Below are 16,203 nucleotides of genomic sequence, written 5' to 3'. Positions count from 1 at the left end.
GGAGCTAGAATACATCTGGAGTAAATCTTTGGAGAAGGTCAGTAATGTGAAACTCTGCAAGCAGTTTTATAACTTAGAACTGGTTTAAAATCCAGATACAGAGCTGGTGATGAGATATTTACCTGAGCTCTTCCCCCCTGTATGCCATTTATCAGAGGGTGCTAGCTGATGCTCTGATGAAAACCTTCTTCCTTCATCCTGGCGTCTGGCATTACCCAATTCACTTTCTAAATTCAGTGGCTCAGTCCAGCTCTTGAGTTTTCTAATCTTGACCCATGTTTATCTGTATTAACTTTTGTATTCACATTTCTTACTTCAAGGACAGAGGAAGAACCCCCAATTTATCAGAAACATGTGTGTACCTTAGTAGACTAAAGACAGAAATTATTTTCATCCAAGCAGAAGAGTATGTTCTTGATTTTAAAATAAATAAATAAATAGGCAGAAACCATGTTCAAAGAAGAAAATAAACCTGTACAATTCTAGATGATGCTCTATATGCAAGTTCTTCCTTAGTTGGTCCAAAGTTTTGCCTGGTTAATGGAGCCAGCAAACGAGTTTTCTTTACCCCAGGCTGGTACACGCAAAACTGTGGGTCAAAAGAGGGATTTAAGCATGTTGGAATGAATCATAAGGAGTTGTTTGCTGGGTTGTGAGTGGGCTGCTTAGTTTGCTTGCTTATCCTGCAGTAGCTTCACTGCTTGGTGTGGAAGCCCTAACTTGTGAAAAGGAATTCTGTGGAACAGTAGGTAGGGCTTTTGTTTTAAAATTTTGAACAATAAAGGACATGTCAAATTTTCTTCTAGAAAAGGAAATAGGAGGGAGCAGACCTGTCTGCAAAACTTCAGGTATGCTAGCAGAAATATGCATGTGTATCTGCATTTTCACTGTGATTTTTAGCCTTTTTCTCTCCTGGAAAAAAGAAAAACAGTGGATGACGCTTTTGCTTTAACATGCTGACTAAAATGAAAAATGAAAACAAAATAGTTGGCATGTAGAACAATACAAAATGTCCGTGTGGATGCAATAGGATCTGGTGAGAATGTTGCTCCCACATTTGAGCAAGTTTATGTATTTTTGCAGTTTTGAAGGTGTCTGAAAAGATAGTGCAGCGACTGCAAGAGTCTCTCTCCTTGACTGTGATGCAGGGATCTGTACTCATTTCTAACCCTCCAGCGTGCCCAGTACACCAAATGGGGCCGGTGGACAGGTCTGAAGTGGGAAGGTGGGGGGCAGCTGGAGCAAGGCACCCCCACAGCAGGGGTGGACATGGGCACGGGCAGCCGCCCTGTGACCAACAGCTTCTCCTTGCCCCAGTTTGGTGCTCTGGACTCACAGCCCAAGCTTCTGCTAATGGGCCAAGCGAGGCTCTGTGGTTTCCCTCTGAAAGGGTGGGAGCTTAGGGAGAACTTGCACAGGGATCCAGATAAGCAGGAGCCCTGGCAAAAGTGAGACTTTATTTGCCTTATTGAGGGCTGGCCCAGAGCCCACCAAAGTCAGCAGAACTCCAAATATTGGGTCTGTTCTTGAATCTGTGTGGGTGTTATCTTCTTGGCTGAAAGCTTAGCTGCTATCGGTGTATTTTATTTAGCCAAATCACAGAAACAAAAGTAAATGCAAAGATTTCTTTTTCTGGCAGGGTCTTTTTTTGTTTCTAATTAAAATGTTTAGTCTTCAGAAACTTCCTTACTTGTGTCCTACAATTGTACTGCTGAGTAAGAAACAGGGGGTCTTTGCAAAGAACGAAGTGAATTAGTTTTAGCTAACTGCATCTGAAAAGCAGAGCACGTGATCCTTTGGCCTTGTTCTGAGAGTAACTCAGCTAGCGTTTTGGACAGCAAGCTCTCTGAATATCAGACCCAGGAAAAAATGTCACAGATTATTAGAAACGGGATGGATGGGAGAAGGCTTTACTGGAAACATTGGCTAAGCTTACATTGTAATTGCTGTGCTGAAGCAGTAAACAGCTGCTGATCCTGTGATCTTTCTGGTGAAAAAACAAGCATTTGTTGTAGTTATTTTTCAGATGTATGTTGTTGTTTGCATGGTATTTCAAGCGTCCTACTTGGTATTTATATTATTAGCTCAGTGTTCTACATTACAATAAATGTGTTTACTTATTACAGAAGTACTGACCCTTAAAACATCTGCTTCTCAGCTGAACATCCACAGCTCAGTGGGTGTGGGTAGCTTCTGTTAGCCATTCTTTCATAATATTTTGCAGTCTTTGGCAAGCAGTTTGAGTCAGATTCTGACCTCAGATGCACTCCTGTATAATGGGAATAGCTGCACTCCAGTCAACAGCATGCTTCTAGTTTTATGTCAGTGTTAACTGAGGTCAGAGGACATCGCAGTGAGCAGGCCACACTCCTGTCTAATTTTTGCCTGGCAGAGTTCTTTAAGCAAAAAACATAAAAACTCTAGTGGCTTCAGACTGATGCCAAAGTTGCCCTCACTCTTCTAGAGATGGAGCGAGAACAAATGATATGGCAGAGGGTTAATCAAATTGTTACGAGGAATAAAGGGTTATGTATCTATCAGCATCAGCACGAGAGCCATGACCCCAGTCTGATGCGCTTGGAAGAGCAGTCGCTGGCCGGAGCATGCCTTTCAGTCTTGTGCTGTCTCTTGCCTATCCCCAGACCTGAGAGGAACAGCTGAGAAGCTTCTTTTGGAGAGGAGGAAAGAGCTTCAATTGCTTCATGAACTGGGGGACGGGATGGGGACACCCGTCATTTCCTGCAGCGGGGAGAAAACAGTATTGAAATCTCTGCGGCTGGTGTTGAAATGGAGAAACAACCATTTTAAGGGCTTTGGTGTCTTAGCAAAAAGACACCATTTTCCTCCTTCCTCTTATTCCCAGCCTTAGGTCAATGTTTCTCAGCCCAGTCTCCCTTTTTCCCATCCCAAGGGAATTTTCCATGGCCTGCGATCCATGCCCACTCTGCCCTTCATGCTTGCGGCCGCCCCTTCCACCCCTGATATCCCACTCCAAAGCTGTGGAAAGAGTGCCCATCTCAGACCTCCCCCTCTCCCAGAGCCCTGCTGCCTCCTCTGCCGCTGGGCCACCTGAGGAGAGGGAAGATGCTCCGCAGTTCAGAAAACACTGTGTTTGCAGGCAAGATGTCTTCAGTCTTGTACTGGTTGTGGTTAAATCTGATTAAAATGTTACAAGGAATCAGTCATCCTCTATAGCTTATCTCAGAGCACAGCTTTTAGCATGTGCTTGACTGTTTATGCAGCAACACGGAGGATGGGACAGTCTTTTTCTTCTGTGTTCGCAGGGCATCTACCATCCTGGGTCTTGTCAAGAGTGAGGGAACTTAGCCATTATGATCGTACAAGCAAAAAATAATGTCAACCAGCCATAGGCCATGCGGGTTGGTATCAGCTGGGAGTCCCACAGTGGGAAGAGTCCAAAAGTGAAAATGTGGTATGAATTTAATATACACAGCATCCCCTAGAGGTTTGTTCTGCAGCTTACAGACTGGATAATTGAATGGTCCTTTTCCATAACTGGCTCCTCTTACGGATACCATCTAGTAATCATTGTAATAACAATACATGTTGGAATTAGTTTGTAAGATGAGTCATGGCTTAAACAATATTGGTGATATATTTTGGAAAATGAGTCTTACTCTGAAATAGAAAAATGCTTTGCAAAACTATTTAGCAACATAGCCTTTGCAGATTGGTGGAAAAATTGAGCTATTCTGTATTTCTGTTCATTGCTTTATCACCAACAAACTCTGTTTATTTCCCAAGTGTTTTTATTACCCTTTTTAAATGGATTAAACTGTTATATTTTCTAGGACATAGATTTAACGTTGCTAGCACTGCTTCTGTGAATCAAATGGACTCTCCTAAAGAACTTCAGGCCATACAAAATGTTTATCCTAGATAATGGATATCCAAATCAAAATGCAGTGCAAGTTGGCCTGCACAATACATGGAAACATCTTGATATGGTTAATTTGACATATAAATAAACCATATTCGCACCCTGAATGAAACCACTTACTAGAGAAAAGTAATCAGTGTTTCATCTGAAGCTTCTTTTTGATGTGGAAGACAGTTTTGATATTTCCAGGCTGTAGTATTTATGTAGTATGCCTCCTTGTGTAAAGGAGAAAAACTCCTGATAAAGCTATTCTGATGTTGTTGGTGTCATGTGGAAACTGGTGATTAAGCATGGAGAATACAGCAACAGATGGTATAGCCCCGCACGAGGTCAGTAAGCTGTGGAAATACAAAACTGCCAATCCTGAAATTGAAAACAGGTGGCAAAAATTTCACTTGGAGACTTGGCATCTGTAAATAATCAGTTACTGTAAGAGCCTTGGTCAGACACAAATTAACTTCATTGCTGATTGCATTTCAATAAGTAAAGGAGAAAGCAGCTGCGTTTGGTTAGAATCACAATACAGGGTAGAAATACATAGAAAGTATTAGCACTTAATTTTTTTTTTTTAGTTGGTTTGAGTATAAACGGTTTATTACCTTTTTCTTTTCTTTTTTTTCTTCACCCTAGTATTTTGGTTGAGAAAAAAGCATGTTTTACAACAGTTTTAGCAGTGCTTCTGGGATCAAGGCTTTTTCCCAGAGCTTTCAAACTACTACTCACTTCCTGCTTCTAAAAAAATGTAAATAAATAAATAAACACAGGACATCTGGATTTGATTTGGGGGTTTTTAATTTCAAATAAGGAAATAAAAAAGCTATTTTGACTAGAACTGAACTATGCTAATGGGGGATGTTGTGTTCTTGAACTTTGTCCTTTCTGGCAAGTCCTCCTCCCCACAAATAGTAGTTACCTAACTGAAAATGCCGATGCCTGACAGTGGCATAATGGTGACTTCCCTAGCAATGACAGGGAATTGCAGAGCAGGCAATGTGTTAGTGGGTGCTAGTTTGAGAAAAATGAGGCTACTTGTACGCCAAACTGAAGTTTAGAACGCTTCTAAAACATCTAAACAGAAGTTATTATTGTATAGGCAGCCAGCCTACCTGAAATGTTTTCCATACACAAGGGGAAAAACCTTTGGTGTTGATCACCTAGCATATTCCAGGTTTAAAGGATTTCAAGTTAGTTAGTTAGGACAAAAAGGTTTGATCCATGGGGGAAAACTAATCCAGTAACATTAGAGCCAGAGCAACCTTCAGAACTGCAGTATTCAGGAGGATTTAAAAGTATGGGGGATGATCTCCCCCACTTGATGTTGTATGAGGCATATAGACTTGTAAGAAGGTAGCAGTACCTGTTTCCAGAAATGTGGGAGTCTGTTACAGCTGAATTCAACTCCGTTTTCCACAGCTGGATGTTTCAGAGAGGCTCCCACCTCCAGTCAGACACCATGCCATACTGGAACTGGCTTGACATCAAAGGGACTCTGAGCATTCACAACACCACTGAAATCATTAGATCTTCAGGAGGTTGCATATTTGCATTTACCTATCCCAAAAGAAGTGATTATAATTCTAAGTCTTGAACTGTGTGTGGATAGTGCCAATATAAAGAAGAAACTGAGCTTACTAATGAGAAGAACCAAAAGATCAAGAGTTGGTGGATGTCTGTGGGGACATATTTCTGGATGGCATGATGTTCAGAAAGTGCTCATAGGTCACCCTGCAAAAATTATGCCTCTTTAAGATGCTTCCATCAGACACCTGAAAAATCTGAAATGCTCAGTCATGTCAAACAATGCTGGCCAAAGGGTTTGGTAATACAAATCGTTCACAAATTCATGTTTCAACAGAGATGTTGCCTCATGGGCCTAGTTCCCAGCCTGTTTGCCATTGCATAGATCATTATCCTCTTTCTGGCAACAGAAAAATATTCCTGTGGCAATTGCAGCAATTGCTTACATGGAACAATAAATATCAGATAAATATTTAATATGAGTTTAACTTTTTAAATGTTGTTTAATAGCTGAATACAGAGAAAGCAGCATGCTGTGACTAATCAGCTCTCTGCAGACCACCAACAAGTACTCCTAATCACTGTAATGCACAATGTATGGCTTCCAGATCACTTTGTAAGATTTAAAGACGTCTATTTCTTGGATATGCGGTGCATCTCACAGTAGAAGAATACTAGAATTCTGTCTTTTTCTGAGTTTCCTAACACCTGAGTTCTCTAAGAGAGGCAAGACGAGCTCACCCAATGACTGGCAGTTTTATGGTGTTGCTGTATGTTAGATATCATCAGTAAATTACCTTCTTCTTTTTCCTGGAATCTAGACATCCCGCTGGACTCAAAGTGCACAGTCATTTTATTCCAGTCCCTATGTGCATGCAAACCACTTCGCTGTTTTGCCATTGCCTTGACTGTGGTTTTCTTAGTGATTTCTGTCACATTTATTCATAGAACAGTAAGTAACAAATTATAATATGCATATAAACTGTTCTGCAAATTAAAACATGTAAGTTCATTGTCCCCAGGTTTGAAGAGTGTGAAGTAAGCCCAGTGCTGTTGCTATGCACTCATAACGTAACACGTTTCTGATATTAAGTTCAGATATGAAAGGTCCTAATTTTAAAATTTTAAGACCAGAAATAAGATTCCTTTTGTGATACTGAGAAAATATATGATAGCAAAATAGAGTTCAGGCTTGTCATGTTGCTTATCAGAGTAGTGATTTTCTGACTGTGCAAAGCTCCACACAGTCTTACTTTCCCCTCTGCTGTTTTATCTTCCTCTGACAGGTCACTGAAGAGGATAACATCTGATTTCAGACAATAGGGTTGGGAAGAGGTAGCAGGCAAGTGGGGCCAAAGCCTGTGGCAGAGGCTATGAGACCATATGCGTGCAACATCATCTTTTCCTCTCTGCTCTGCTTCTCCTCCTCCCTGGCAGCGAGGCTAAACAAAAGGGATGCACCATGGGGTCTGACGCTGTGCCTCTTCCTGGGAGAACACGGGCTGATCTGGAGAGACCAGCCAGCTGAGGAAAAGGGAGGGGTTGCACTTTGCAAAGTGCTCCCCACCCCTCCAACCAGGGTGGGCTTGCAAAGTGCTCATTTAGTGAACTGGAGGCAGAAGGAAACCTGAGGAAACACCTAAAAGGAAGATTTTGCTGTATAGGTCTGTAGCTGCTGGGATGGACCTGTTAGGCCTCGAGGTGGTGGAGCTTCTAACAAAAGCTGGTGTTCAGGATCTGGGAAGAATAACAGGTTGGATGGGGAGGGACTTGCTTTGGAGTCCAAGGACGTTGGAGGGAATAGTGGGTCTGGGTTATTGCCCTCTGCAGGGGGGAGGGAGGGGGTGCCCGGTGCAGGGCACACCGTGAGGAGCGGGGGCACCTGCACAGGTGGGCAGAGGGAAAAAAAGGCAGAAGAAAAGGCAAAGGGAGATTCACTTTGCAAATATTTGAGTACCAGTACGTTGCAGACCTGAAAGAAATTGTTTCAGCTGGTGCTTGTGAAATCACTTGTATTTAAAGCTTAAGCTGAAAACCAATCTATTGATGAGCCCATATTTCCTGTGGAGAAGCTGTATTAATGACACTGAAAGTTTTCTCCTACAGCTTTCAGTCTCCTTACTTCAGCAAAACTGATGGGAGTAATAAAGTAAGTTGTTACTTTTTCTCTTCTTACTGCATTTATGGGAGAGGAAGAGGCTGAATGTGCTGTCTTTTATTACTTTTCTCCTCTAAGAGTAAGTAAAAAGTGATATATGCTTTATCCTTTTTTACAAACAGATGATACTAGACAGATGCTTAGAAACAGCTTAGCTAAATCACGTGAAGGGAAGCATACACTGTGTGGAAAATCTGCAGCTTTTGGCATAACCAGGCAGAAGTGGAGATTAATTTGGGGCACGAGAAGTTGTGAGGTGTTGGTTTACAGTTAATGGAAAAGAGGGAAAATGGCCACTAGGAGTTATGCAATAGAGTTCAGTTAAATAACAGGCCTTTGAAAGGCCCTGGTTCATGGAAGTGTCAGTGGTTTTGAGGGCTCATTTAGAGCCAAACAATGTGCCAAAATGTACCAAACTATGAGAAACTTCCACATGATTGGCATGAAATGAGAAAACTCAGGTGTGATACGTGGGCTACAGAAGCAGATTTAGTCTTTGAAGCAAGTGAGCGTTTGCTGTCAACACTGATTAGTGTTTAACAAACTCTTCCTCCCAAATTTGTTTAAGGTTACAAATGTGATAAAGGACTTGAGCACCTACAAACTCAGTGTTTTCATGACAAATTTGTAGCTTTCTAATTCCCAAGTGGAATTCAAGCCTTGTGTTAGTTGCTTACTGTTAATACTTAAATTGCAATCCCAAACACCCATTTGTGGATCTGGGAGTTACCTGAAAATGAGAAACAAAAACAAGCAATGCCCATCATATGTCTGAAATCCTGCTTCTTTCAGGGAATTAGCTGCTCAGTTAAGAGCTGCAAGAGGAGACCTAATTGCCTCAGGATCCAGCGTGTGCAATGCACTTCTGAGAGTGGCACCTGCATTTGGTCTTTGCAAGAAATGAGAAAAGCTCTCAGTCTTCTAAGCCCTAGTACTGGTGTCTTATATTTGCATAGTATCCTAGTGGTTATGCACTCTCCAGGGAAGTAGGACAAAGTTCAAGGCTCCCTTTACCCAGGAGGAGGTCTTCCATCTCCTGGCAAGGTGTCCTGCTTTTGAAGTTGTCCCAGAAAATATTGAAGACTAATTGGAACAAAAGAGAGGGGGCAGGATGGACAATTTAGAAAATCCATGGGAACTGTCACTAGCCCTGATTCAAGAAGAAAAGAGTTTAATCCTGCATTTTGAGAGACAGTTCTGTCACAGTGAGCACGTGCTTTCTGAAACTGGAAAGCAGGAGCAAGTGAGCTGCTCAGGCAGGGAAGAAAGGTGGCCAAGCCAGCTCTTAGTAAGGTGGGGACAGGTAGTCTGCCAGAGCCTTTTACTGACTGAGCCTGACTGCATCCTTTACTGCTAGACAGCCCAGTCCTTACATTTATCTGAAGAGAAAATACCATAGACCAAGCCTGTTAACTGTAATGGGTTTGGAAGTTATGGGTCTGTGGGACATACTGCACAAGGAGAGCCAACCTCTGCAAGCTTAACAGTTGCTTGTTCAGGACACCTAGACATCCAGGAATTGGTAATTTATCCCTCTATAATTCAGATATGGAATGATATATCTGTAGTGACCGAGCTGTTTCTCTGCATGAGTAAATGAGGTGTACGTGTTGAGGAAGGCAGGCAGCATTCAGCAAGAAGACAGATTAATTTAAGATTAACTCCTCAGTGGAGTAGAACTGACAGCCCTGTGGAAGATGAACAGTTCTAGGGACTGTTAAAATCCCATTTAAGTTCACCAGGTTGTGTCTTGCATGAGGTGTAAGTGGTTTGACAGTGTGAATGTATGTGGTATGGAGGCAGAGTTTGTGCCCTGTTACTTCTCTGCGTTGAGCTAATTAGGAACAAAAACAAAATTACTATGAATATGTTCTTGAGAAATTTAAATAAGATTTCTAGGGTCATATTCTGTCTGGGAATCAGGTACATCTTTGCATTGTACTCTTACAACACTGCATGAAGTCTAGCTGTTGTTGAATCAGTTCCCTGTTGCAAGATGTAAAGAGTTGGTTTCCAAACCTTACTGTGGCTGCTGTGGCTCTGGATGGGCTGTCAGCCAGTCTGTGGGTAAAACCTTGGCAGCAAGATGCATTAACACAGAAATATGAGATGGCTGTAAAAGATGTCTTTTCGTGCAACTAGCTAGTGCTTTACTGTCATTGAGTCTCAAGGACAGGGTATGGGGAATCATAACTGACTGCTGGCAGTGTGCTTTGTTTGGAAAGGGAAAAAAAAATAGCATGTTGAGACAGCGTTAATATGTGCTTGTTAGGAATAAAATCTGTAGTGGGTAGAGTGAGAAGAAACAGAGGTGATTATTCAAGTATATTTTACAGATATATCAGTCTTTGCCTAACAAAATAGGCCACACTTCAACTGACTTCTTTTCCCAAATCGTTCTGTACATGGAGTAATCCTGTCTTTGATTAATAAGATAGGAGGAGGTAAACATTCAAATGTCATTTTGTCCAAAACCTTTTAAAACCCACTATATCCACTCTTATTTCCAGATATTTTTCCCTCTTTCTTCTTTGACTTTGCCTTCTAACCAGTGATAATAATGAACCTGACCAACAGCTTGAGTAAGTCACTGAAAAGAAGTGTAAATGCTCTGCACCATTGTGATTACCCAAGAAGAAAACAAACCTTCTTGTGAAGAAGGTCTCTTCCTCATAGAGCCATCCCTTCAGCTCTCTTAATGCACTGGGCAGTGTTTGCATGCATCTAAGTCACTGAGTCTACCAAGTCTGAGACCCTATAAGCTCAGCTTCATTTACAAAATAAGCCCCTTCAAAGCATTTAAGCACACTTGTGTTTTTTTAAGAAATGTACTGAACTGTCTTGTTCTGTGTGTTGCCTCTATTCTTTTTTACTCTCTGAAAAGTAAAATAACATACTCTTCATGTGATGGTCAATGTGTAATGATCTTCACACATATACATAATGTCCTATCTTCCACTTGGAAAAGCACAAGGCACAGCAGAGAGTTGTAAATCTGTCCTTTCGTTAAGTGTAGGGTGATGTCATTTGAGCTGGCTCGTCCCTGCACAGCTTCCAAAGCACCGTGTGCTTTGAGCACAGCAGTATCCATCCCTGCCTCCTCATTAAGAAAATGCACAGATGAAATGTATGTATACGGCATGCTAGCAAAGCCACTCCAGCAGGCGTGCTGCAAAGCTGTTAATGTTTTTTTTCTTGGGAATGTTGTGGTAGAATTGGAAGGTGTATAATAAAGAAAAAACCCACATTTATTCAATCTTTTCCCAGACCATGTTTGTCCAAAGAACTAAGTTCCATGTAAGTTCCATGTATTAAAAGTGGACACCAGCAATGCAATTCCCTCATTTTATTTAGGCATGATGGAAGTTCATGTAAACAGGGTAATATATATAAAAAACTATACTTTTTTTGTAAATTCTAAAACCCCTTTATAGGAGTTGAGTCCTTCCAGTCCTGTTGGTTAGTTAAAAACTGTGAAAACACGCCCTTCCCACACTTTAGTCCCCGTATCTGCACAGTCCACAGTACTAGTTTGTCTGTCTTTTGGGAGAAGAGAAATTCAATACTCCATATATCGGGCAGTCCAATTAAACATTTGCTAGATAACTTCATTGCTTTGACAAGTTTCAAGATTGATGCAATATTTTCTCTTCTGTTTCCCCAGTATCTCTGCCAGTTTTCAAATGGATTATTTCTTTTCTGCCAAAAAAGTCTTTCTATCATTCATCTCTCTAACTGGCTTAATTCTTATTTTTATGTCTCTGCTTCTTGATAGGTTTAATACAGCTGTTCTTTGACTCTAAATACATATCTACAACAATTCCTCCTTAATGTACGATTTATTTATTTTTTTGTTCCCACATCAAGTCTAGCAATGCAGATTCTGTGCCAGAGCTTAAGAACAGTCTCTGCTCTAATTTCCTCCCATTAGTGTGCTAGAAACATGATGTTTTTCTCCAGCAGATCTCCTGATGAAGCTAAAATGAGAATTTTTCCTGAAAAGAAGCTGAAGGCATTTAGACCCATTTTAATTTCAGTGACAAACTTAATCATAATTTCATAAGACAGAAAATAGTTTGCCCCTGCACAGTAACAGAGAGTCTGGAAGAAATAAACAATGGCATTTCAGTAATAAAATAGTACATAGCTATTATCTAGTGCTTGTCATCAGTAACACAAAATATGTTTAACAGACAAAGCCAGTATCGTTATCTGCATCTTACAGATAGCAAAAGTGAAGCATCCATTGAGCTATTATGCAAAAACACTATAAAAATTAAGTAACCCAGGCTTTCACAGTACATTTTTGGTTCCTTTTATTAATCTCTCTCTACACCATATATATTTACTATAGTTACTTAGTTTTCTCTGGTTCTTCCTGGAAAGTTGAAAGGTTCTGACTTCTCTAGTGGCTGGTCTTACAGTGGACCATATCTACAGTGCTGACTTACTGCATTGGGCCAGATTGGAGCCCTTATTGTTTAAAATCACTGTTATGTTTTCAAAAGTCCTGAAAATACCTACTTAATGCATATGGATGAAAATGGAAGGCAATAGATCTTCTTTTTTAAAGTTTTGTACTATTCTTTTGAAACAAAAGACACAGAAATGAGGGAACTGGGTAAATGTAGAGAGAAATTTAAGTTGAATAGCAATTGCAGGTTGAGGGTGAAGAGACATTGAAACAAGCTTCAAGCTCTTTTTTCAAAAAATTTATCATTGTCATTTCTTGACCATCCCATCTCTACAGAAAAAGCCTCAAGAGTATCACACAGGAAGCATAATTCAGTGTATCTGTAAAGCCAAGAAAATTAGGTCAAAAACATTTTGAGAATTTTAAAGTACTAACATTTAATGTATTCCTCAATCATTGATGACCTAAACATGTAACCCTACCACATAAGCCCAGTGAGACCATCTTTATTTTTCCTGACCCTTGGAGCAACTCCATGTTTGAATGTGCCAATTTACTACTCTTACTTTTTGCAGGACATTTTATGAAAACCCTGTCTTGACACCACAGTGTAGTGACTTCTGGCACTAAGCCTTCACTTTTTATTAAATGAATTCATTAATTCCACAAATGATCAATCTATTTACTTGGAGCTGGCATAATCTTTCTAAATCCTGAATCACTGTTGGTCTAGGAAACCTTCATGTGCAGAAAATGAAAGAAGATATACAATTTCCGTATTTAATCCATAATGAAAACGAAGCGGTTTAAATTTTAAGTTCTGTCTGAAATCACTTTGTGCGTTTTAGCATTGAGCTGAAGGAAAGCCCAAGTTATGTCTCCACAAACAGTTGTAAATTTTAACCTTCCCATCTTCGAAAACTTTCCTCTACCAGCACCGTGGAAGAAAAGTCATGCAGCTTTTTTCTTCAGCTTTTATAATGTCAGATACTATTGCATTTCCCGCTACACATTTCTGGGCAACGGCAATTGCTTGTTCATTTTCCAGTTTTCCAACTCCTAAGCTCTGTGAAACATCTAATACCCCAAACCACTTCCTTTCTGCTCCTGTGAGGGGGACAGAGGGAACTGAGGACACAGAAGGAAAAACGTGTCATGTTTCAGTCGCACCAGGGCTACGTTGCATGATCTGCCTTGTTTGAAGGTGCTCAGGCTGGTTTGAGTTCTGAGCCGTGGCACTCTTTATGTAGGCTGTATTCTGGCCCACTGCCACAGACTCAGTAAGAAATGAGTTAGGAGTGAGTAAGGGGCTTAGGAGTTTGTCCCCATTTGCAGACAAACTTGTTAACAAGGTGATTACAGTCTGTCGGGCACTCCTGACAAGGGAGGAGAGGAAAACCTTGGTCTGCATCCATCAGTGTTTGTTGTACCCAATAAGGTGTTATTCCGCCTCCTTTCTTCTCTTATTTCCACTGTGCTGGGTTGCTCAGATTTTAATCTGTGCCTGCAAGGTGATGTTGTGTAGACATGTATGTATGGGTAGCTCCATTGTGTTGATACATGAGATCTGTTTTCCTGTCTGTATCTCTTTGCCTGAGCCACCCAATGCAGCGTGGTTGCCTTTGGCGTGAATGCTGACATTGATCCCTGTGCCTGACTCGAAGTCAGCCTGACAGGGCTACCCAGGAAGCCAATTACCCTCTGATGCTGCTCCAGCACCAGTGAGTGACAGGCCTGTGGAGAGCTAACCGATGTTGTCTTGGCCAGAGCAGTGTCCCTGGAATTGCTGCTCTTTGCCTCTGCAGACTACAAAAAGTCTAGCGCTGTCTCTGCTAATCTGTTTTTGAAGCTATGGGCTTGCATCTCTCTTAGCCCCTGGCTTTTCCTCGGGCTGAAAATGAAGATAACCCTTCTACCAAAGGGTTATTTGCCATTGACTGCTGGGAAGGGCATAAATTAGTCAAGTTAACAGAGTTTGGCACATCCCAGATATTTGCTCTCTTCTCCCTCAACAAGCCATGCAAAAGGAGTTCCAAACATATGCTGCAGTTCAAATGATGAATGACTATTTCATTTTTGTATGCTTTTCTCCCATGCCCAGAAACAGAAGTTAGTCCTAACAATGTGACTGCAAAATTGTCCATCTAACTTTTTAACTCCATTTTTATCATCTACGTATCTGTGCACATTGGTGCATGTCTTCTAGCTGGATGTATTGCTTGCTCGTGCTGGTTAAGCCTGAATGTAGAGGAGAAGCTGACCCACCATGGGGCTGGCATCCTTGGGTTATTCTAGTGCGCAGGTTTGCTGGATCCTTCAGGAAAAATAAAGATGTTTTCAAATTGGAACTGTGAGAAACATTGGAGATCTAATGTCCAATGTTGGCAATTGTACTGTAATCTAGTTATCAACTAGAAAAAAGCCTTTATAAACTTTTGCCCAATGTGTTTAAATAAGGTACAGTTGGTATTAGTATTCTCTGGAAAACCTTTGAATTTAGGTTGGAAAAGCAAGAATTTGCATATAAATAGACTATTCAGAGAGATCTCAGTTTGTCTTAGTAGGACAATTTTTTGTTGAATTCTTTATTTTTTGCTGCTTTTTACACAAATACTTTCGTGACTTAGTGAAGGTTTGTGATATAGTGAAGTTTGGACAGAAGATGCATAAATGACACATGAATGAACATTTTGACACTATTGCTATAGGTTAATCAGAAAACCTCAGATGATTTAAAACATGTTAACTTCCTGCTTTTCTGTGCTGTAGTTTGATAATCCACAAGAAAATACAATTATGCATATTTTGAGTTGTGTGCCAAGAACATAAGAACGTTACAGATACTCTTCCCTTTGCTTTATGTGGAAACTTAGTATGTGATAAATACTCACCTAGGTACACTTGGGTATCTGCATTGCTAACAGTCATTGGAAGTGCTACTGGGAATGTGGTTACGAAACCTATTTGTATAGTGGGCAAACATTAAGTGGTGTTAATCATGCTGAATATGGGTAGCTGAAAGTAAAAGGCACTGTTCAATGTATCAGGAAGCACCTCTTCTGCTAGTCAGGTATGATTAAGAGAGTCAGGCTTCCTTTCTAAAATGCAAAATTGTGTGCTGGAAAGAAGGAGAGGAAAACAAGAACTGGGAAGTATTCCATTGATTGGGCTTAAATTTAAAACCCTACTAGGAAATTTTTAGGGATCTCCAGCTGAAAAAAAGGTTGAAGGCCAGTGTTAATAAATGGTTGTATGTATAGCAAAGACCAAATCTATGTGAAGAGAAGCCATACTGAAGTTACAGCAGCTGAGACAAGCAACACTTAAGGAGAAAGAAAACTCTTTGCTTTCTCATTTTTCAATTGGAGAAACTATTTCAGTTGTGCATTGTGTACTGTGTTTAGATAGGCACTAATAGCACAGCTTTTAATTTTTTCCACATGTTCCATGAGGTCCAGCTCTCTGACCTAATCCACCTGAAAGCTCTGGAAAATATCACATCAGTAACAGTACATCTGTGGAGTTTTAAATTAAATCAGAACTACACAATTCTGGCTTTTCTGGTTTTTTGTTAATAGGGATGCTGAGTAGTACTCAAATTGAATTTGCCATGGCTGGGTATCTAAGCCTATTAGAGCTTCTTCTTTTGTAAGGAAAGGCTAAACCAGAATCAATTCCATCTTCATTTTCTGTGGTTTCCTTTCAAAGTGATTTTGTCTCCCTGTCTCAGAAAGTGGAAGGTTGTGATAAAGGATTATACTCTGCATTGTTAGCGTAAACATAATTGTGTTTTTACTGTTCCAAAAGTAATACAAAAGGTCTGCGCCTGTGGGATGCAGATGTGCATGAGACATATAAGAGCCTAGTAGGTGTGAAATGTTATATGCCTTCCACTTGTTACCATCAGCGTTCTCTAGACTCTTGTCATTGTTTAAACCTCAGTTGTGAAAGCAACTTAAAATCCATATAGACTGTGTGTATAAAAAAATTTAAGCACATCAAATGATAACACATCTTTTTTTCCTTTTAAAATCTTCTTACTATAACGGCTCCAAAATCTTGATATTGGTTAGGTTTTTGATGATGACAGATATCACTGTTTACTGACCAAAACTCTCTCCCCCTTCTTTTATTACCCAGCATCTTCAAAACTGCAAGCCTTCTTTGAGGCATGAGTTGTCTTTTTTTTTTTTTTTGTTCTGCTTCTATCCA

The 16,203-nt window shown here is 40.5% G+C and overlaps 1 protein-coding gene across 1 annotated transcript in view; it reads left to right on the top strand.

The window, feature by feature from the left end:
• PLXDC2 (plexin domain containing 2) overlaps nt 1-16,203 on the top strand; it is a 285,578-nt gene that overhangs the window by 103,910 nt on the left and 165,465 nt on the right. The window lies entirely within an intron of this gene.

This window comes from Mycteria americana, chromosome 2 (genome assembly GCF_035582795.1).
Source record: "Mycteria americana isolate JAX WOST 10 ecotype Jacksonville Zoo and Gardens chromosome 2, USCA_MyAme_1.0, whole genome shotgun sequence".
Taxonomy (NCBI): domain Eukaryota; kingdom Metazoa; phylum Chordata; class Aves; order Ciconiiformes; family Ciconiidae; genus Mycteria; species Mycteria americana.
Note: the sequence above shows the minus strand (reverse complement) of the source record. Positions and strands in the feature narration are given on the sequence as shown.